This window comes from Peromyscus leucopus, chromosome 16_21 (assembly GCF_004664715.2).
Source record: "Peromyscus leucopus breed LL Stock chromosome 16_21, UCI_PerLeu_2.1, whole genome shotgun sequence".
Taxonomy (NCBI): domain Eukaryota; kingdom Metazoa; phylum Chordata; class Mammalia; order Rodentia; family Cricetidae; genus Peromyscus; species Peromyscus leucopus.
Window position 1 is genome coordinate 13,673,192 of NC_051084.1, and position 23,624 is coordinate 13,696,815.

At 42.9% G+C, this 23,624-nt stretch overlaps 1 protein-coding gene across 4 annotated transcripts in view; it reads right to left on the reverse strand.

Moving 5' to 3' along the window:
• The window catches only part of Btbd9 (BTB domain containing 9), a 369,488-nt gene that overhangs the window by 340,620 nt on the left and 5,244 nt on the right, over nt 1–23,624 (reverse strand). The window contains exon 1 of one of the 4 annotated variants that reach the window (XM_028885044.2): nt 20,952–21,939. The exons of the other annotated variants lie outside the window; for them this stretch is intronic. The gene's annotated coding sequence lies outside the window, so the exon portion shown is untranslated. Of the gene's footprint in view, nt 1–20,951; nt 21,940–23,624 lie in introns of those variants that run through there. 4 annotated transcript variants of the gene reach the window in all.

A 23,624-nucleotide genomic window follows, 5' to 3' on the forward strand; every position in this document is an offset into this window, starting at 1 on the left:
GTCTACCTTGATTTCCACAAGATGAGGTGGGGTTAATTTATTCCTCTCACTTTTCCCCAAGGTAGTAGAAAGGCAGGACAACAAGGGCTTGGTTTAGGAGAGGACAAAAAACTGCCCCAACCAGGAATGTACCTTCCATGGTACTTTATTCAAATATTAACGCAAAGGTACTGGACCCTTGTGTGAATTTTATATTAGTTAAGGATAATAAATAGATACTATTGTTCTCAGTTGACTTTCATTACTTCAAAAGCATCAATTATCAAAATAAGGCTAGTCAGCAGTGCTAAAATACTGGTGGTTATGGCCTGTTTGTTATGCAGTCAGAAACCCACACCCATTTTGTTCTCACCAAAATAATAAACAATGTCCATCAGTGAAATGAGAGCACCATATGCAGCTCATAACAGTGTCCTATTATAAATGCCTCCTAAAGAGGAAAAAAAAATGAAGTTGGCCTAAATATCCACTTCCTTACTTAAAACCACACTTTCCAGCAGTGGTTTACAAGCTTTAACTTAAGGGCTATTCTGATTTTTAAAATTAAGTATATGGCCCAGTATTTCATGAAGAAAATCAAAGTGGTTCCATAAGGTGGAGATGCCAGTGAGTCCTTGAGCCCTGTGTGTCTCCCCTGGGAGCCCTCTCCACCCTGCACATTTCCTGACTGAAAGGCCTTTATGGGGAAAAAGACCTTCTGCTCTTTAATTGCAAAATATAAATGATCTTCCTCCAGGGGAAAGAGATGGCATTTACAAGCATATGGTTTAGCAATTTCTTTCTGCTCTTGGTACCCATGTGGTGTGTAATTTGAAGCAGGATTCCTTAAACTTTAAATTAATAGCGCTCAGGGAGTCAACTACGCCCTGTCTGCATCTTAAACACTCTCACAGAGGACCCGTCTACCTTCTCACCAGAAGAACACTTGGCTTCTTTTGACGTATGCTCACCTGTCACTAAGTCTGAAGACAACGACCATTCTAGAGGTATAACCTTCATCCTGATGTTCTAAAAGCCTCATTCTACAAGGGCCAGTGAAGAGCAACACAAACATGGGGCTCACAAGGCAAGATTACCGATGTCTTTTCTAAGGAAAGACTGAATTCACATCCAGGCTGCCTTCAAAGCCACAGCATCCCACAATTTCATTTTGGTAAATAAACACCCATAGACATAGGTCAGCTCTAACAAACTTCGCCTTCACAAAAATCTTTGACGGGATTATTTAATTGAGTATGCACATAACTCCATTTACTAATTATCACATTGATCCTCCACTTCTTTGCCAAGGGATAAACTAGTTTCTGAATCTGTAGCTCATTCAACAGAAGATTGCCTGAGCTCTCTTTATAATAGTCTAGTGCTGGATGACACAAACATCCTCTAGTCAGATCAAAAAAGCCATTTCAGCCAGGTGTGGTAGCACACACCTTTAATCCCAGCAGAGGCAGGAGGATCTCTGTGAGTTCTAGTCAGCCTGGTCTACATAGCGAGTTCCAGGACAGCCAGGACTACACAGAGAAACCCTGTCTCAAACAGCCCACAAAGCCATGTTCATGTCATCTTCAGGTGGGTAACACATACCTTTGACTTACTAATATGAGGGAAACCATTCATATTTGAACTGCAATGTAAAGTCTAGACTAGAATACTGGTAACACAAGTATGTGTCGATATATACTGTAGGGCTAACTAAACAACCTCTAACAAACTTAAACAATAAGCCAAGAGTATATTATAATAAAAATTAGAACAGGAAGTTCAACTCGGCATATGCTGATGAGCATGTCCGGCCACATCTGTAAAGAACTCACAAACATGCAGATGCAGGAGAGGAGCTGGGCAACAGCACTAAACGTTACATAGTAGCCGGACTCAGAGCTAACTAGACTCCTTTACACACTGCAGTAATATGCCATTGTAGGCTTAAGAATGCCACATTTCCAGCCCCTTAATGCCTCATTTGACTGGCTACTAAGCTGCCCAAGGAGAGATATACAGATATATAAAATGAAGGGCTACAACAATGCCCATTAATTGCCAATATTTTTTGTCAGGGCTTATGAGGGGTCTTGGCCCATCTTTTGAAAAATGTTCTTTTAAACTAGGAAATGCTCCAGGCTCATTCCGGCAGTGATAACTAATTCTGTGGTGGCTGAGCAAGGCTGCTGCTTTATTATCCCAGCACAGATATCTAAGACTCTCAGGGAAAAAAAAAAACTCAACTCATAATTTGAAATATCATTTTTATTTCTATTCAGTTAAGCCTTTTGCAGTCTGTGGCTCCAACCTCTAATTAAAACAATCCAAATGCTGCAAAACACACACCACAGCATTCAAGAAGGACATTCTTAACGTGAGTGCCAGAGGACCAAACAAGGTGCATTCCACTGTTTGAAGTGCTCTCACAATTTCAGTGCTAGCTCCTTTATTCCCTACAAAATACCTTCTTCGGCTGCTTTAGGAGTTGGGGTAGGAATAATGCACCAGACTTCCCTGTCCTAAGTTCTGAACATTTACCCAATACCAGCACATCCTCAGTCTCTTGGCTGGTGATTGCTCCTCCTGTGACTTCTCATGGGGCGATCCCCACAGATGGGTGACTTTCCTGAGAGAAGTCACAAATCCCAATGCAAGAAGAGACATTTATACGTCTCGGAAGTTATATAATTATCTTTTCCTGGACTTTTGGCCTCATTGATCCCATGCCCACTGAACACTGTATGAACTGAATGCTAGTAGCAGAAACACATGCATCTAAAGCCAAAAAACGAGGAAAAAGTCATGAATGACACAGAGATTATTACTTGTAATAATATTTTAAAACACAGAACAAGTCATTTCTATTTAATTTCTTCAGTGGCAACTTATGAAGCTATAATCTTCTTGCATAGATGTGAATTATATGGTTTTCCTAATTAATAAAGGTTATTACAGCATGAACTCCCATTAAAGCAGTACAATCATCAACTGCAGCAACGTAATTTCTTTGTAGCAAAGCTGCTGTGAACATCGGCATTATTATCTATGTAAAGGAAATTGGCTTTTCATTTGCAGAATATTATAAAAATGTTCTACTGTGCACAGTTTTGACTGTAGTTTGCTATACCCCAATATCAGGGCTATTTTCTATAAAATTATGAAATAAAAAGAAATTAACTGAGAAATTAAATCAAATCTAAAGTCCTGATTTGTAAGTTCACTTATGCTATCTAGGACAGAATTTAAAAGAAATGTTTATAATTTACACTAGCCTGTTTGTTCTTCTTTCCCATATGATCTTGTTAGTTTTGTAAACCCTGTTTTTAACACCAACCTAGCACTTTCCACTATGATGAAAAGAATTTATAATGTAGTCTAAAAGATGCTACTGAAAACCACAAATAATGATGACTAAGGGGCCACTGAACTCACTAAGAAATCTTCCCAAATCCAAGTCAAGGGTGTGTACTCAGAATATGGGAACAAACAGGCCTAAGTCAAGCAACAACTGTCACTCTAGAAACAGAAAACCTTAGGCAAAAAAAAAAACATTTAAGTTCAAAACTACCTAGAGCTCACTGGGAAAATAGAAGTTTTTTTCCTATAAAACTGTCACCTTTTCAAGTTTTAAACATGGTCATACTCCCAAGTGTGTAATCTGTCTTCTGATCCTCTTCTGTGTATATGCAACTTTCACTTACACTGAGAGAATTTAAAAAACCCATAAAGATGAAAATAATGCATTTTCCTTGCTGTTTTAGAACAATAACAAATAAGTACAGGATCTTTTGTATTCTGTGCACTAACACCCCCAAGACACTACTGAATAATTGATAGGTTTATGATTAGACTGCTATTTTCTGTTTTGAACAGCATTCACGGACCAAACTTAATTCACATCTAATTTTGAATTCTTTCTCTTTTGTCAGGGTCAAAATCCCTATCAAGGCTGATCTGTTTCATAGAGTTTTGCCAGTTGCTTTTTACCTAATGTCATAATCTTCATATGTGACCAGCTCAGCGACAGGAGCAACTTAGAATGTCACTAACACAAGGTTTTTATTATTTATTCTGTGAGAGGGGAGGTGGGTGTGCACACCTGACAAGGCATACGTGCAAAGCCTGAGGACAACTTGCAGGAGTTGGTTCTCTCCTTCCACCATATGGGTTCCAGGGACCCAACTCAGGTCATCAGGCTTGGTGGCAAGTGCCTTTGCCCACTGAAACATCTCCACGGCCTCAACACAATTCTCAGGGTCCACCAAAGGAGGACAGCAATAAGACCATGCCTTTGTAAGAGAAGTCCCACAATTCAGGCACCAGAGAAATGTATCATCACAGAAGAGAAATGATGTACACAGTATAAGCGGAGTATTTTTGAAGGTCATTTCTAAGGAGGGGAAAGGTAGTAATTTATAAATTGTATTAAGTTGGTCCTCATTTCATTATTCCATCTTTATGCATCTGACAAACAGAAAACCACCAATGCAGCAGCAGAAATATTGATAGACAAATGTCAGTTTCCCTCTCAGTGCTTATAAATGAAGAAGCTTATGCTTTTCTTGGCAAATGGGGGAATCGGCTGCTGCTGAAGAAATGGAGAGTCACACAGTATCCTCTACCGTACCCACAGTAAACCTAAAGTAATCCATACAGCGGTGATCAAGCTGGGGTTTAAAGATGGAAGGGGTGGGTTTTATGGTTTTCAAGTAAAAGATGTTTTATAGAAAAAAGCATGGGCAAGGTCAAGAGGCTGGTGGCATGAAGGGAAAGCCTGAGGCTAAGAGGATGTTTGAGTGACAACACAGGAGAACTGGAGGCAGACACACACGGGTGGAGTAACCTACACAAAATGTGTCTGGAGAGACAGCCCAGTGCTTAAGAGAGCACACTGTCGTTCAGAGGAGCCGACAGGGCACTGAGGATCACCTGCCACAGGCCAGGCATATTAGCAAGGGGAAAGATGTTTGCTTGAAGGTTTGTTTCCCTTTGAAGAATCTGCAGGAAGTAAATTCTTTCCCAGGGAGGCTGTCAGAGGATCTGGAGTGATACCCTGGAGAGGGTCTCTATCTGTGAGAGACACCTCTGGAATGAGCTGGAGAAGGGAAGGCAGCGTTCCCTCCAAGATTTGGAATTTTGCAGTGACCTTTGATGGAGAGCCTTTGCTGGACTCTTCTGACCTCGATTTCATAGGAATCGAAGTGTCAACTATGGTGTCAGAGATGCTGGTTCTCAGCACCAACACCACGGACAGCTCTGGCTCCTGGGGAATCTTCTGTCTCTGGCCTCTGCAGGCACCTGCACTCACATGCACGCCCTCCTCCATCCCTCCACCTGCCTCCTCCTCTCTCGCTCTCAAAATTTTCAAGTCTCCAAGTCTCTACTTTAAAAGAGGCCAGGGTTTATCAGGCTACATTCTGTAGCCCTTTAAGTTCTGAAACTGTAATTAAATCATTATGCAGCGAAGTACAGTGCTGGGATTACAAACAGTTTCTTGGAGCTGAGCTCTGTACACTATCAAAAGTCTATCTATACATTTTTATGGCCCAACAACTGTTTCTAGGAATTTTTAAGGCCATTGACTAGTTCTAAGTTTAAAAAAGCGAGGGAGAAACTAAGTCCCCAGCAATAAAGTAAGAGCAAAATCAAATGAGATGCATTCATTAATAAGAATGGAATAACTAGCCAGGCATGGGGGCACAACACCTTTAATTTCAGTGCTCCAGAGGCAGAAGCAGGAGGATTTTTGAGTTCTCGGCCAGCCTGGTCTACATAGTAAATTCCAGGGTAGCTCGGGCTACCTAATGAGACTCTGTCTCAAAAAACAAAGCAACCAAAAGAAGAGAAAAGTCTACATGTTTTTGTTTGCTTGTTTTGGTCTTGTTTTTTGCAGTACTCTCTACTGGGGCTCTGCACATTCTGACCTGACCAAAGGAAATGACATGAGCAGGCTTCAGGACAATAGGACCCATTATGTAAGCATAAGCACTTATGTGTACCTATTTACATACACATATACACACATATTTATCTAAAGACACTCACCATATATATTTATTCTGATACCTGGCATGTACACCTAAATACAGACTCAGCTAATTAAGTAAACAGACATTTAAAAAGGCGCTGAAGAACACACAACACGCTGTTAACAGTAGGGCCTCAGAGAAAGGGGAGAAGTGGATAACTGAGAACTTGGTGTTTAAATCAATATATCGCGGAAGTGTCTCTTTTTCAAATAATACACTGAGCTTTTATATCAGCAAAAGTTAAATTTTTTTCAAAATGGCAACTAGAGAGGTGATAAGTTTATCAAAAAAAATTGGATTGTTTTTCCAAAAGAAATACAAGGAGGCATCAAGATGGCTCAGAAAATACAAGCACTTATCTCCAAGTCTAACGAGTGAGTTGGATCCTGAAACTACATGGTAGAGAATCAACTCTCATAAGCTGTCCTCTGACGTACACACCTACACACACACACACACACACACACACACACACACACACACACACGGCACATGTGCGCCCACACACAGTATGAATGCTAGCAATAGACATCTCCACTTACACATGAAGAGAAAAATGCAGTGAGAGTTGAGAATCCTGACGCTGACAGTACTTAGTTAAGACAGGCTTTTAAGAATTAGCTAAATGTCTCCAAATTGCAACCCTTGGAAAGCAAGACCCACCTCTTCTAGCAAATACAATGAAGTGTAAAATGTACCACACTTTGTGAGTCCTAGGACTCAGCTATAAAATTAGAAGTCAGCGGCACAAGATTGAACCTGTCAACATTCACCCTAGAGGAAGGCAAAGCTCCTAAGGCCCACCCTTCTCCAAGACTTTCTAGGTGGGCAGGTTATCCGGTGGGGAAGGACTCACAAGGCTCTACCCTCCTCCGCATAGATCTAGAGGCAGCTAATGTTCCTTCAGTGGTACGGCCACTGGTAAGTTACCCACACTCCTACAAGCAACCCTAATTAAACTCACTAGTTTACAAGACAAACAAAAAAGGGGGTGGGGAGTAGGAGGGAATAAGTTGGGAAAACAAAGGGGGTCATGGAGAGTAGGAATCTGACTAGATAGGGTAAGTGGGGGTGGTAGGTATGTTCAAAATACAAATGTCATAATGTACCCCTTATTATATGTGTGTGTGTGTGTGTGTGTGTGTGTGTGTGTGTGTGTGAATAAAACACACATATAAATAATTTAAATATCTTAACTATCGAAACTAAATGCTTTAAGAAGTTTTCCTTGGGGCTGGAGAGATAGCTCCAAAGTTAAAAGCACTTATTACTCTTGCACAGGACTGACACCCAACACCCACATCAGGCAGCTCACAACCACGTGTAACTAGCTCCAGGCAATCCAGCACTGTAGCTAGAGTTTTCCTGCCTGGCCCACAGTTAGGACAAATCTTTGTCACCTGCCAGTCCCACAGCCGCTCAGACCCAACCAAGTAAACACAGAGACTTTTATTGCTTACAAACTGTATGGCCATGGCAGGCTTCTTGCTAACTGTTCTTATAGCTTAAATTAATAAATTTCTATAAATCTATACCTTGTCACATGGCTCGTGGCTTACCAGCATCTTCACATGCTGCTTGTCATGGTGGCGGCTGGCAGTGTCTCCCTTCCTCTCAGCCTTCTACTTCCCAGAATTCTCCTCTCTCCTTGTCCCGCCTATACTTCCTGCCTGGCCACTGGCCTATCAGTGTTTTGTTTTGTTTTGTTTTTGTTTTTTTGTTTGTTTGTTTTTCGAGACATCGTTTCTCTGTGCAGCTTTGCACCTTTCCTGGAACTCACTTGGTAGCCCAGGCTGGCCTCGAACTCACAGAGATCCGCCTGGCTCTGCCTCCCGTGTGCTGGGATTAAAGGTGTGCGCCACCACTGCCTGGCCCAGTGTTTTATTTATACAGAATGATAACCACAGCACAGCACTCTTCTGACCTCTGTGGGTACCTGCACATCCATAGTATATATACACAAAGGCACAGACACACAAAATCGGTATTTGTTAAAGGGAAAGGGAAAAGAAAGTTGCCCCGGTTCCTAGTGGCTACTCTACAACAAACTGCACTCCCTTAGTACACTTCCCATGACTGCTTTTCAAGCAGGGTTAAGCATACAAAAGCACTCTACTGTGCCGTGCTTCCCAGGGGTCCTCAGTCTACAGACCCTTGCAGTAGAATGCCAGCAGCTCTTAAGCACAGTGGACCCTCAGAGTCGGCAAGGTACCTCCTCCCCTTCCCAGGCACAGAAATCCAAAACTCCTGCTCCTGCCTTTTCACAGGACAGAAGCCAGCGGTTCTCTTCCTAACACCTGTGTCATTTAGTTTGGGGTAAGCCTATGTGGTTGTTTATAGTGGGCTGAGGCCCCTGGAAACAAACTACGTAAGAATTAAGGAAATCATTCACACAGCTCACTACACTATGAGCTAAGCCCAGGGGACTCTGAAAGAGGAGGTGACAGTGACCCCTAAATACCAAGAGTTCACCTTGCTTCATCATATAGGTTACCCTGAGCTCAAAAGACAGAAGATAACTAGCCATTCTTTCCCAATAAACTCCGTCCACTAGGAATAGAGGATGACATTTCAAATATAAGATATTCATAGCTCTTAGAGTCTAGAAGTCTTTTCCATAGAAACCACTGGAGTGGTGGGTGGCCCACAAATGCCCATCTATTCCTAAGGTGTCAAAGGAACACAGTCCTGTAGAAACAAAGCTTGCTGAGCAAGACTTGTTTGGAAAGAAGAAGAAAAAAAAAAGATACCTTAGCAGCTTCAGGGTGCTATAAGAGTAAACTTCTCCACTGGCCCCCATCCTTACCCAATCCCAGTCGGGAAACGGGAGCTGGAGTTGAAATGTCTGTCTGCTGGCTTTTCTACAGGCTTCCCCCACTTTGGTTGACTCCTCGTACTATCTGTCTCCTGCCCCCCAAGCTGCAACGACAGTAGCCCTCACAGTGCCTGCAGCTACTGAGCACCTGAGAGGTGGCCAGTCCACTGTAAAACACTAAGCGCTAAATACACACCATAGTGGCAAGACTTAGCAAAGCAGTTTTTACTCAGTAGATGTTCAAAGCCTCTTTGAGATTTGAAGACTGACTTCATTAGCCTTCCTAAATCAATTTCACCTGGCCACCTGTACTTCCTCCTTCAGCTCCCGGGGCATCTTGAAGTACACACAGGGTTGCACTTGCAGCACACATTGCATCTCTGGAGGCAGCAGGGATAGAACAAGGTATCAGATGGTATTGAAAGTCACGCTGCCTGGGTTCAAGTCTTGGCAGCACCATTTACTACAATGTAGCCTTGGACATACTTAACCTCCTCCTAAACCTCCCTTTTTAAATATTCTTTATAAAAACAACTGCTGTGTCTGTGTACGGGGTGAGGCGCATGAGCCACGGCACACACAAGAAGAAGTGAAACTACAACTCTGTGGAGTCAGCTCTCCTTCCACCTTGCCTTGGGCTCCAGGGACCAAATAAAGGGTGTCAAGCCTGGGTGACAAGCACTTGACCTGCTGAACCATCTCGCTCGCCTAAACCTCCCTTTCGTTTTCTAGACAATGTAACAGAAAAACCACTACCTTCCCAGCATCCAACAAAACCTCAAACACTTTCTACTGTAATCACCACCACCACCACTATTAGTACATGAAGGAGAAAGGGACAAAGATAACAGACGATGCAGAGATGGACAGTGGGTACCAATATTGGCAACTCAGATTTGATGCTCTGATTAATGCCAAGGAGACACACTAGAGAGCAGGTCCCCTTTCACACACACATAAGGAACTAAGCAGACTGAAATCTGAGCTCTCTGGACACTCATGTGTTCGATGGCAGCATTCTAAGTATTCCAGGGCATTCTCTTTCCACATAACTCAAAAAATTATGAATAATCAGAGGCAGAGGAACCAACTGTGCTGTCCCAAAGTAGTGTAATGGGCCTTGGCCTGGGCTCTGGGCAACCTACAGTCTACAGTAACCTCACTTAAAAATAAATGGGCTTAGAGTTTTCTGAAATCCATTCTACCTATGAATGATCTCAGCTCCTTCCCAGCAGGATGCCAAGCAATGGCTAGCTATCATGCTGAGAATACTGCAGCACCAATTTTGCTGGCCCTATTCCAGCCTTCTCACTTGTCCAACCCAACAGTGGAAGCCAGGATGGGCACTGCTGAGTTTTCTAAGATGCCATCCACTGTCTCCTCTTAGCATTCCAGGCATTCAGTAGCCATACAACGTATGTCTGAGTCATCTTTGAATGCCTGCTATTTGTTAACTGTTTCTTTTTTTAAAATTATATTTATTTAATGGGAGGGATCATATACATACTACAGCATGAATGTGGGGGCAGGGGACAACTTTCAGGAGCATGTTTCCTTCCACTTTGTGGGTCTCAGGGACCAAGCCCTATATCATCAGGTTCAATGGCAGGTTCAATGGTACTGAAATACATTCAGGGTGAGTCTTCTCTCTTCAGTTCAGCTTCTCCAGCCACACCTTCACAGACATATCCATATACATATAGCTCACGAAGGCCATCCGCACTTCTGAATCTAATGTAGTTAGAGTGATTCTCCATCACAGTGGCATAGGAGTGCTGTGAATATCGTTCTATATAAATAAAACACTGATGGCCAGTGACCAGACAGGAAGTATAGGCGGGACAAGGAGAGAGGAGAATTGGGGAAACAGGAAGAAGGAAGGAGAGACACTGCAGCCACCGCCAGGACAAGCAGCATGTAAAGACGCCGGTAAGCCACCAGCCACGTGGCAAGGTATAGATTTATAGAAATGGGTTAATTTAAGATATAAGAACAGTTAGCAAGAAGCCTGCCACGGCCATACAGTTTGTAAGCAATATAAGTCTCTGTGTTTACTTGGTTGGGTCTGAGCAACTGGGGGACTGGCGGGTCACAAAGATTTGCCCTGACTGTGGGCAAGGCAGGAAACATTCCTAGGCAATTAAGTCAGGACTTAACTCTAGCTACAAATGGCGCCCAACGTGTTGGCAAGAGTTTCCACCTAAAACCTGAGTAAAAAGATTCTAAAACGGAGCTAAAAACAGTTCCTAGTTGTCTCTTTCAAGTTAGCGGCAGCGTGCTTGTTTGAGCTACTAGCTACTATGGCGGATTCCTGGTGTGTGCGCTGGACCTGCAGTATGGCGGGAATGAGGCCTCTGCAAGCGGCACATTAAGCTGCATGGTGGATTTAGCCTTTGCTAGTACAAAACAAAAAGAGGTTTCTAGGCTACACGCTGTCTTGATAGAAGCATAGACCCACTATTTCTGAGAGTTGATGGCTTCCAGAGCTGGCGAAAAATGTACCACCGCCATGTTGAGAAGCTGAAGTGGGCAGAGCCAGCAGCCACAGTGCCAGTGCCGTTTCAGTCTTATAATGCTGCAGTTTAAAGCAATAGGCTCAAGGTAATATAAAAAATAAGCCACGTAAAGATGGCTACCACACAGAGACTCTGGATTATGTTCTCTTTGATATTCGTAACTGAAGAAAAACATTTGATTGCAAAAGCTGTTGAGTTATGCCAAAATGTATATTTTAAAGATACCTTGACTTCAAAATTTGGATATAAGGATATGTTACTTTGGAAAAGAGGTTCTGCTTTTGTTTCCACAGAAAGCCAGAGGCTATGGATTTGTTCCAGATTAAGATACATCAGGTTTCACCAGCCAAGACCCCCTGAAAGGTCTCCGATGACACCATGGCCCAGATGATCTAACATCCAGAGTGGTTTAAAGGCAACTGGTTCACACAATACAGCCTCATGGACTACCCCATAGGCCTAAAATTTTCTTTGCGTCCCCATAAGATACAGCGCCCCCCTCCAGCAGGAAGTAGTAAGAGATGCTACGCCCAAATTCCCAAATATACCAAGCTGGCTTTAGAGGTGGAATTGGCTCACTCCCCCTCTAAACCCAGACATATTGCTTAAAAAAAATGGTTAAGACATTCTTGTGTCCCAAATCAGAAGAGCCCTCTGGTGTGGAACAGAGAAAAACCAATATTTTTATTTAAAACAGGTTGATTATAAATGTGATCTCTTTCTAAAAAAGGGGATATGATATAGATATATAGGGTATAGAGATGATTTAAAAAAAAGGGTAGATTAATAAACCTACTTTTAAAGAACAACTTGTTTAAAATGTTTTACATTGGTACAAATTTTAGTTTATTGATACAAACTTGAAGTTAATTTTGTTATACTGTATATATATATATATATATATATATATATATATATATATATATTTCTATTCTTGTTTGAGGTATTATGTTTATGTAACTCATTTAAAATTGTAATGAAAAATTAAAAAATAGATTAATAATTAGTCATCTATGATAATCACATTTGTAGCCATGTTAGTTAAGTCTTCTAGGTATACATAGATATATTTCAGATAGATAGGTAATCTTCAAACACTTCATAGACCTAGAGAATATGGCATTTAAATAATTTAGAATTCTGTTGACGTGAGACACAATTGCTCCTGGCTGCACCAATTTGATCCGGAGAGAATGTTGAGCTTCTAAGACATTTCCATTTGGAAGTTTGTGTTCTTGGCACAAAATGGCCTACTGGGCAAAGAACTGCCCTTGCCTTGACAGCTGACAGTACGAATACAATGCTGTCCTTTCTGGACAAGTGGGACACAAGGAAAGCGACCACTGTACTCTGCCAAGGCAGGGTAAGATGGTCTTTCAAAATTCCTGCTTATGAAAATGGTCTATGACATACTCTAGGCCTGTAGCCAATTTGAATGCACCAACAATGCTGAGAAACATTAGGTGACTGTCCAGGCTGCCAGCTGTCTTGGTCTACTCTTGCAAGATTTCTGTAAGTTGCTTACATCCATCTACCATTTCTTAGGTACCATTATGTTCCTTCTCAGGTCTTTGATGTGGTTGAAGACTAGATAGTTGTAATTTCCTCAGTTATGATAAAAGATAAGTTAGATATAAAACCTTAAACTTACAAATATAAGACAGATAAGACATCTTCTTTAATATTGTAACTGTAATTCTTGCTTGATAATTGTTTTGTTATATGTAATTTTACTATGTTAAAGTTAAAACCTTCCTTTTTAAAAAAAAGAAGAAAAGGGGAAGTGCTGTGGATATCGTTCTATATAAATAAAACACTGATGGCCAGTGACCAGACAGGAAGTATAGGCGGGACAAGGAGAGAGGAGAATTGGGGAAACAGGAAGAAGGAAGGAGAGACACTGCAGCCACCGCCAGGACAAGCAGCATGTAAAGACGCCGGTAAGCCACCAGCCACGTGGCAAGGTATAGATTTATAGAAATGGGTTAATTTAAGATATAAGAACAGTTAGCAAGAAGCCTGCCACGGCCATACAGTTTGTAAGCAATATAAGTCTCTGTGTTTACTTGGTTGGGTCTGAGCAACTGGGGGACTGGTGGGTGACAAAGATTTGTCCTGACTATGGGCAAGGCAGGAAACATTCCTAGGCAATTAAGTCAGGACTAATTAGGTACTGCGGGGCCAGGGAGGAGTTGTCAAGGGTTCCTAAAAGGGTCTGTAGCAGGACTTGTTCTGTGGTTGCACTGTGAGTTAAGATGAAGGCCACTAGAGCAAATATCCATTATTAAGAGATTAGTTCAATAGTTGACTTGGGGTACCTGGAGGGACATGTGTTGGGATCATACTGCAGGCTTACCAGTCTGTACTGAGGGTTCTGGGATTTGGAAGAGAGGCAGAGTTCTGGGCTAGAGAGAGAGAGATTTAGGAGTTACGGAATGAAATCTGCAGGACAGCCCCCTCTGCAGAACAGAACTCTTGAAGAGGAAATAGTGACAGAAGAGACAAGGGGCAAAAGAACCAAGAGGGAAGTGTCACAGGTTTAGGGGAATCGAGCATTTTAAGTAGGGTGGCAGCGGCGGCGGCAGCGGCGGCGGCGGCGGCGGCGGCAGCGGCGGCGCACACCTTTAATCCCAGCACTTGGAAGACAGAGGCAGGCGGATCTCTGTGAGTTTGAGGCCAGCCTGGGCTACAGAGTGAGTTCCAAGACAGCCAGGGCTACACACAGAGAAACCCTGTCTCGAAAAACCAAACCAGCCAACCAAACAAACAAGGCATGCTCTAGAGTCAGTGTGGTAGAAAAATTCAGACAGGCAGGGAAATGAGATTCTAGAACTTATTCTCTCCTTTGCTTATTCCAGGGTCAGCCACAGAGCAGCTGTGGACTTTGACAAATTTCTCCATTTTTTTAAAGCTATTAAAAAAACTCTGTGTGTGTGTGTGTGCACACGCGCGCTTACTTGCTTGCTTGTGGAGTATATATGTATATACACATACTTGTAGGTACATCTGTCTGTGTATGTCTGTGTGGAGGCCAGAGGGTAATTTCATAGATCTTAGTCTATTGCTTTTTGCCTTATTCTTTTAGACCAGTGGTTCTCAACCTCCATAATACTGTGACCCTTTAATATAATTCCTCAAATTGTGGTGACCCCCCAACCATAAAATTATCTTGTAATTTTGCTACTGTTATGAATCAATGTAAATATCTAATATGTGACCCAAAGGGGTCAGGACCGACAGGCTGAGAACCACTGTTTTAGACAGTGTGTCACTGAATCTAGAGCTCACTGTTTATACTAGACTGGCTGGCTAATGAGCCCCAGGGACCTACCTGTCTCTCTACCCCACACCCCAGTGCTGAGGTTATAGGTGTGCACTGCCAAGCCTGTTCTATGTGGGTGTATTTCCCACTGAACCATCTCCCTGGCACCCTAGTTAGGATTATTCCTCTCATGTCCCTTTCCCAGATATCAGTGGGTATTTATCTTATTTGGGCACAAAAAAAGGCTAATAAGGGATTTTTTCCCTTCTTAGTGAATTAATAACTTAATAGTAACATTGTCAGGTTGTACAGACTAAATAATTTATTTTCCCATCACAGAGTGAGTTCCCATTATGTATGCGGCTTTAGAAGGCTAGTGTAAAATAAATCAAGAAAATAGATTTGATGACAGGCCTTCCATCAGTTGTCACTGGGCATGGGCACATGGGCAGAGAGCCACCTGCAGGACTGTGATGATGTTAGTGTGTTATAGGTTAAGTGCTTAGTATTTTTATTAATTTAGGAAGTACTTTGGCATGTGGCCTTTAAAATCACATTATTATATTATCATAAATCTTGATTAAGGCAACAAAACATATTTACTATGGTCAACTTCACAGCTGAGGTGAAATATTTTATAGCACGTATAATGAGCCACTAGATGATGGTGACTCTCAGCTCCATCTGAAGAGTTTGAGCTGGGAAATGAATTAGCAGCTATAAAGGTCTATGTAATTGTGAAAATTAATTTCAAGGAATAATGTCATGTGTCCTGCAAGTACTTTCTTAATAATTGAGGACACTGAAAAAAATGAAAGTTGTGAGGTTTCCAACCTCCTTAAGTCCATTTTGTAAAAAGAATATAATAAAAATATAATTAATTTATATAATATAAAAATAATGCTAATATGAATCTTCAAAGATATGCTTCCCAACATGAAATAAAAAGAAATGAAATTGAGCTGGCAGGATGGCTTGGAGGGGAAAGCACTAGGTCTAGGTGTCTGGGAATGAACAGAAATGAGAAAAGGAGCAAGACAGCTGAACTCTGGGATTCTGCTTCCTGATCTACCTAGAAAAGAATGCACAGGCTCCCTCTCTGCCACCACCCCTTCCAACCATGATAGACCCCTCTCTCACACTGTGAGCCAAACTGAAAACGTCTCTCCTTAAATGGCTTCTTGTCCAGTCTAGTCACAGCAACAACTAAAGCAATGAACAGCTATTTTCTAAGTCAGGTTTCAAACAGCTCTCATCTAGACCGCTTTAACGGCTTCCCAACTAGCCTTCTGCAGCCTGCTTGATTCACAAGCCCATTTCTACTGTGGGGATATTCAACACCAAGTGAAGATGATCGCTTATTCCTCTGCTTGACGCCTCTGTAACAAGTCTCCAGATAAAAAGCTCTGCACCTGCACACTTTCCCTGTAATTACCCCACAGGATAACAATGCCTAAAGCAAACTTAACAGTGTCTGGTACTTAACACCTGATAACTGTACAAGGTCGCGGTTCATAAACAGGGCATATGTTGCCCCACTTACCCCTTGTTGCTAATTCCTTCCCAGGGAGAGAAGAACAATGTCTACTCTCCTCTCAAGGTCCCAAGACAGACCACAGGATCCCACCAAAGTTCACTCTGGGGAACCTATGAGTGCACTGGATCCCTAACAGGAGTGTGGGTGCTCCTTCCCCACAAAGCTGCTCTGAGAAAGCCTTTACCCAGTGTGATGGTTTGAAGGAGAACGGCCTCCCTCACAGGTTCATGGGTTTGAATGCTTGGTCCAGAGCCTGCGAACTTGTTTGGGAGGATTAGGAGTTGTGGCCTTGGAGGAGGTATGCCCCTGGGAGTAGGGCTTTGAGGTTTCTACATGTGCCCACTCCCTCGACCCATCTCTCGCTCTCTCTTGCTTGTGGATCAGATTTAAGGTTTCTCAGCTCCTGCTCCCCACCATGATGATCATGGACTCACCCTCTGAAACTGTACGCCCAATAACCTTTCTTCTGTAAGTTCCATGCTCACGGTGTCTTAGCACAGCAAAAGAAAACTAAGACACCCAGCAAGGAAGAGAGTTCGGCCACAGCTGTGGAGATGGAAACGCCTGCCCTAGTCTCCCAGTATACACGCTAAGCCCTCCCGAGGCCGCATGTTAATTAAGACACAGTCGCATAACAGGTGGTAGGGAGCAGCTCGGGTGAGGGTCCCGTGATCCTCCCACCCTCCACGAGGAGATGGGCACAGTCAACAAGCCCATGGCTCTTTCACAAGCCGGCACAGCAGAACGCCCGCCCTCTCCCCCTTCGGCTGGCTTACATTTTCTTTGCTCTCCCTCTTCTACAAGAGTCTCTGAGACAGGAAAGAGGTGACACAGACGTCAATGAGGTGCCAAACCTTCCTGCCCTTTCATCATTCCTCTGTCTCAAGAAAGTGGATGGTGGCAAACTATGGGGGTATGTCTTCTACTACAAAACCCAAGGGAGGAAAAGGAAAGGGGGGGATGAAAAAATACCAAAACAGGTGCAGCCTACAGTAATAACCTATAATTGTAAACACAAGTGTGGAGAAGCATCTTAGCGAGCACATCAGTTAGCCAAGTAATAGAAGCTGCTTCTCCACTGGAGCCTATGACTTTCTGGTCACGGGTTCTTTTCTAAGGTCCCAGTACCATATGTGAATTCCGTCCTGTGGACCAGGCCTTAAGTCTACAGAACTTGATTCTATCCATAACCACTCACACTACCACTGCACAGGCTGGCACATCTTGCCTAGCACTTCCAACACAAGCATGCAGGATCCACAGCTGAGAGGGACTTTGGGACTTAATTCACTAGGGGAGCTAGCTCCCAGGGAGGGGACACTTCCGACCCACCCCAGCTTAGCTTCTTCAAGCCCTGCAACCAAAGCACACAACCTCTTCAGGAACAGTCTATACTATTCCGTTCCAGAATGCATCCAACAACAGTGGCAATAGGCTTATTGCTTTAGGGACCTCTAGGGCCAACAATTCCCAGGGAGGTAACCCACTCTTGGCACTGGGATTCCCAGTTAACCACCTTATGGCTTCCTGGAGCATCTGCTTTTACCTTTTGTGTGCTCACTAACATTACAGGCACAGACTATTGCAAACTTTTCCCAGTCACCTTGGTGACTATCACTTGTGCCTTACCCAACTAAATCTCCCAAGAATGCCACAGCAACGCCTGGGCTTCGTACCCTTTGTAAACTAATTTCCCATGCTTGCTTCTTCAGGTGCACTCTTAAGTGAGGCACCTTCACCTAATGCCTGGTGGGACTGTGGAGAGAGCCTTGGTGAGGGGCTTTCAAAGTCCACTGTCATGTTTGCAGTAGTGCTGGGTAATGAAAGAAAAAGTCCACAGTGAGAGAGATACTCGAGCCAAACCTAAGTAAGATCTAACAGAGCATGACAGGATTCCATCCACTAGCATCAACTGTTTCCTCCACAGATCCACGTTTGGTACAGTAGCATGAACAGGAAGCACTTAGTTCTCCACAGACATTCTCCCTGAGTCAGTCCACTTCCACTCCCTTCCTTAGAGTCTACCCTGCATTTCCCCATCCCTGGTGAACTTGGTAGAGGTGGCTCACCTTGATCAGTCCTGCCCAGGGCCAAGAAGGAATGTGAAGACAAAGACTGAGTAAGTGGCCCAACAGTCCAAAGGAAATCAACTGAGTATATTTTGTTTCTCTAAGTAGTGTCCATGGATAAACCAAGTGGGATAACTGAAGACACACAGGTAAGGCATGCCACATTCTGAGAGGCTAAGGAAGCACATTGCTTCTGCAAGCTTGTAAGGTCAATGACATCACCTAGAATTTTCTAGTTTACTTCTTTGTTGCTGTGATAAAGCACTGACCAAAAGCAACCTTACACGTAATAGCCCCCCATCAAGGAAGCCATGACAGGAAGGAATGGCACTGCCCACAGTGAGTGGGTCCTCAGGCATTCATTAGCCCAACGGACATACCCACAGGCCAACCCAATTGAGACAATTCTTCAACTGAGGTTTGCTCTTCCCAGGTGTGTCAAGTTGACAGCAAAACTAAATGGGACAAACTGTGTGACTGTATCTTAAAAGATCAAAACTTTTAAGGATGAACAAAAGTACAGAAGCATAGATGTGTAAGTTCAAGACCTCCCTGGGCTATACAGTAAGACCCTGTCTATCCTGTCTCCCTTGCCTTTTCCTCCTCCCATAAAAAAGAATGCATAAAATGAAAGCATTCTGGGTGCATTTGTGTTAACACTAATGTGACAGATAAGAAAACTTCAAGGAATCCACAAATCTGCCAGCTAGAGAACTTGCTTTAATTTTAAAATGCTTTGATAATCCTTTTTCCCATACTGTGAACATACAAGTCAGAAAAATGACTGCATGTGTCTAACAGAGACAATTGCAGCTGATGAAATGGCTTCCTCTGGGAAAAGGTCCTATGATTGCTTACAATTTGTCCACTTTCAAAAAATGTTCACAAAATCTTTGATTCCTCCTTCCAAAACAGATGGAGCCTACCTGCTCTCTTAAGCATAGGCCTGACTTACAGATTCAGCTCTATTACAGGTGCTCTAACAGTTGAAATAAAACAGAAGTAACAGATATTCAAAACGGCATGCAGATGTATGGGCTCTTTCTCACTCTTTCATGCCTGGCTCTGGATGAGGCCCAGTGACAACTGAGGAACCTCAAGCAACCTGCATGAAGGTGTAAGGCCAACAGTCATCTGAGTACGTCACCTTGCAAGCAGACTCTCCCAGCCTATCGGAGCCTTTGGACAAAGGCTACAGTACTTCAAAAGTCACACTGAAACTCATCAGGCACTATGAGCTGGAACCACACGGCTAGGCTACTTGAGTTCCTGACCCACAGTAACTGTGATAGAAAAAAAAAGTTTGTATTTGAAACAACTAAATCTTGGATTGATTTCTTAGACTGCAAGAGATGACTGGTAGGGTATTTAGTAGTTAATCCATTTGCAGAACTATAATTACTGTACAAATATTTACTGTGAAGTTAGATAAAACTGACTCTTACAAAGATAATTACAGGATATATTTCTAGAAATGTAGAAAATAGAATGAAGAAGAGTAACTCAGTCAAAATGCTAGGAACCAAATCAAAATAACTGCATTACACCACAAATAGAATGCATTCACTTTGTGAAGACTTAAACACTTCAGTGGAAGGAATAAGTGAGGCAGACAGAAGAGAGACTAGCTACTGAATCTCAAGGATTACACTGTTTGGGATAAGATTTCAAGGGTGTCTTAGTTACTTTTCTATTGCTGTGAAGAGACACCATGACTAGGTCAACATATAAAACAAAGAGTTTATTGGAGGCTTACAGTTTCAGAGGGTGAGTTCATAACCATCACAGAGGGAGCATGGCGGGAGACAGGCAGGCATGGAGCTGAGCAGTAGCTGAGAGCTTGCATCTAAGCCACAGGCAGGAGGCAGCAGTACTAACTGATAAAGGTAAAGCCACAAGCCCAGCCCCCGTGACAAGCCTCCTCCAACAAGGCCACACCTCCTAATCATTCCCAAACAGTTCCACCAACTGAGGACCAAGCATTTAAATATATGAGTCTGTGGGGCTATTCTCATTCAAACCACCACAAAGGGATTTTGTTTAAGTTCTGAATTTACTTCAAATGCTATTGATTAGCATGAAAAATTATATTTCTAGAACATGTTGAACTTGTATATAAAGAAAACCAAATGCTTATGTAAAATATATCATTCAAAAAATTAGCACTTGTTCATAGGATAATCAGCATTGTGGCCTGTCAGGCTCCTCTCCTCTCTAACCTTAGATATATTATCAAATTATCTTCAAGTACTTAAGAATTTACTAAGATTCTGATCTGTTCTAGCAAGTTTTGCATAATCTGCAGAATGTGTGTCTGTGTGTGTGTGTCCATCAGGACATTCACACGCTAAGACCCCATGTTGAAACCAGGAGTTGACACTAACTAGAAAAAGCATTGGTATTAAGAGTCTAAGCCGCCGGGCGGTGGTGGCGCACGCCTTTAATCCCAGCACTCGGGAGGCAGAGCCAGGTGGATCTCTGTGAGTTCGAGGCCAGCCTGGGCTACCAAGGGAGTTCCAGGAAAAGGCGCAAAGCTACACAGAGAAACCCTGTCTCGAAGAGAAAAAAAAAAAAAGAATCTAAGCCTAGGGCTGAAGCTCATTGCCATCCCTCACTGGCTACAAACTACAGACAAATTGCTCCCCATTCTGGAACTCACTTGGCTCATTAGTACAATGGGGATAGTTGTCGGGTTTTCAAGACCATTATCAGAATTAAAGAATGCATAGAGGGGGCCTCACCTCACATATTACTGAAACTCAATACATGGCTCCCGGCTGTTAATGACTCTTGGATCAGTCAGCTTTCTATCACTGTGACAAACGCCTGAGAAGTTGAAAGGAGAAAAGAGTCGTTTGTGCTCACAGAGGCTTCAGTTAATGAGTGGCTGGTCCACTGCCTTCCTGACCTGTGCTGAAGCACTACATTACAGCAGAAAGCACACGACATACTTACCTCACAGCAGCGAGGAAGCAAAGCGACAAACAGGACTGGGATGGGGTCCCAGATATCTTCTACAGTGGCATGCCTCGATAACCTAAATTCCTTCTAGTAGTCCTCCCTCCCTCCTAAAAGCTCCGCCATTTTCCAAAAATGCCATTAGCATTAACAGGACTCTAGGGAACATTCGCGATACAAACTGTAACAAGCGCTCTCCTTATACGCATGCTATGTCTTGGATTTGGAATAGCCTCCAAAGGTCCATGCATTAAGGTTTGGCCCAGTCTGTGATTAGCAGAGGACAGGAGTCTACCTTCAGGAGGTGAAGCCTAGGGAGCTTATGTCGTTAGGACCCTACCCTCAAAGGTGACTGCGGAACCCTGGACTATTCTCTAGTCATGATGTGCTTCCCCAACACAGACACACATCGCAGGTCTAAAAGTAAGTGTGCCCAGTTATGGACACAAAACTCCTAAACTATAAGTCAAGATAAACCTTTTTCTTATTAAGCTGGTTTACTTCAAATATTTATCACACTACAGGAAAGCTGGCTAACACACTGTGTATACCTCCCAAGTCACGAACTGCAAGGACAGAGACCACTGGAATATTTTTGTGTCTCATATTCAGATGCAAAAAGTAGCCCAAGAGGGTCACTATGTCCAGATTTATGGCTTTTTTTTTTTATTTTGGAAGGGTCTCACATGTCCCTGGCTTGTTCTCATTCACTATGTAGCTGAAGATGACCATGAACTTCTCCTGAGCCTCCGGCTGCCACCTCCCAAGTGCTGGGAGTACAGGTACGGGCAGCTTGTGTGCCATCATGCCCAGTTATTCGGTATTAGAGATCAAACTCAGGTTTTCATGCTTGCTAGGCATGGACTAGATCTTAAATGTGCTCCAAAGGCCTCTATCAAGTAAGCTACATCCTCAGTCCCAGACTTGTTATAATTCTGAAAGATTACAATGACTTATGAATTGAAATCAAAACTGAACACTTACCCACTCAACAAGCACAAGTCCCTAGCCTGCAATCAATATTTATAAAGCTTAACATATTCCTTGTAGCAGTCTATTTTCTTTCTCTAATTGCGCTCGCTCTTCTACCAAATTACAAATTGGATTGCAAAGAAAAAAGCTAAACATGTCTCTACTCTTCATGGCACCTTGCATACAAAAAGCCGATAAATTTAACTTCAAATTCTCAAGACACTGTTCTTATAAGTATAATTTGAACATTTTAAAAATCAGGCCTCCTCCCCTATCCTGACAACATACATGTGCATACATTCACCCTGCCTATTTACAATCAGCTCAGGTGCCCAGAACAATGACCATTTCTTTCTTCCTGCCTAACACCTCACACAAAATCTGGAGAAACAGTAACTACTTAATAACTTGACAGAGAAAAGAAATAAGAGAGATTAAACAACTCCTTTTCAACTTCCTATTAGAAAAAAAAGACAAGTAATACTAGCATCTGTGCTACATGCTAGAAGTCCTCAGTACATGTGTCACAGAGGACCAAAGGTACCTCCACAAACAGTCCCAAGACTCAGAGTCCTCTACGTCCGAGTTTCCATGGTTAGACTTCTGTTTCCTTCCTTTGGCTCTGCACATCTTATCAAACCTTCTGTAAATTCTCTAGAAACAAAGAGTCTATCGTTTGCTTCCCTAAGATCATGCACATGGGAATCCTGGCACACACACATTATTCACAGTGACTTTGTGATCTGGCTTGCTTTCTGATGCTGTAAGAACACACTGACTAAAACCAGCTTGGGGAGGAAAGGGTTTATTTCGGTTTACAGTTTACAGTCCACCACTGAGGAAGTCGGGACAGGAGCTCAAGCAGGAACTGGAGGCAGGAAGTGAAGCAGAGACCATGAAGGAACACTGCTTCCTGGCATGGCCACAGTTTCTACAAGTTTCTTATAGCACCTAGGACCACCTGCCCAGGGGTGGGAACCAGCACGTGGGCTGGACCCTCCACATCAAGTACTGGTCAAGAAAATGCCCACGGGCCAAGATGATGGAGGCAAGTCCTCCATTACTTCCCAAGTTCACAAAAAACAACTGATTTTACAACCTGAACTGTCATTCTTCTAAAATGAAAAAAGGGTGAGGAGAAAGTATTTAACACAAAGCCAAATGCACAAGTTATACTCCAGCTTATTAAAAACTTTTCTGCCCGGACAGTGATGGCATACACCTTTAATCCCAGCACTCAGGAGGCAGAGGCAGGTGGATCTTCGTGAGTTCGCGTCCAGTCTGGTCTACAGAGTGAGTTCCAGACAGACAAACCCTGTCTTGAAAAACTGAAGAAAAAAAAAATTCTGTAGCTATTTTATATGTGTAAAATTAGAAATAGTGTCCTCATTTAGTGTATGGAGAGCAGGAGTGAAATTATGTGAAGGACATAGTCCCCCAAACACTGTCACACAGCAGGCATTTGGTAGATTCTGCAGAGACAG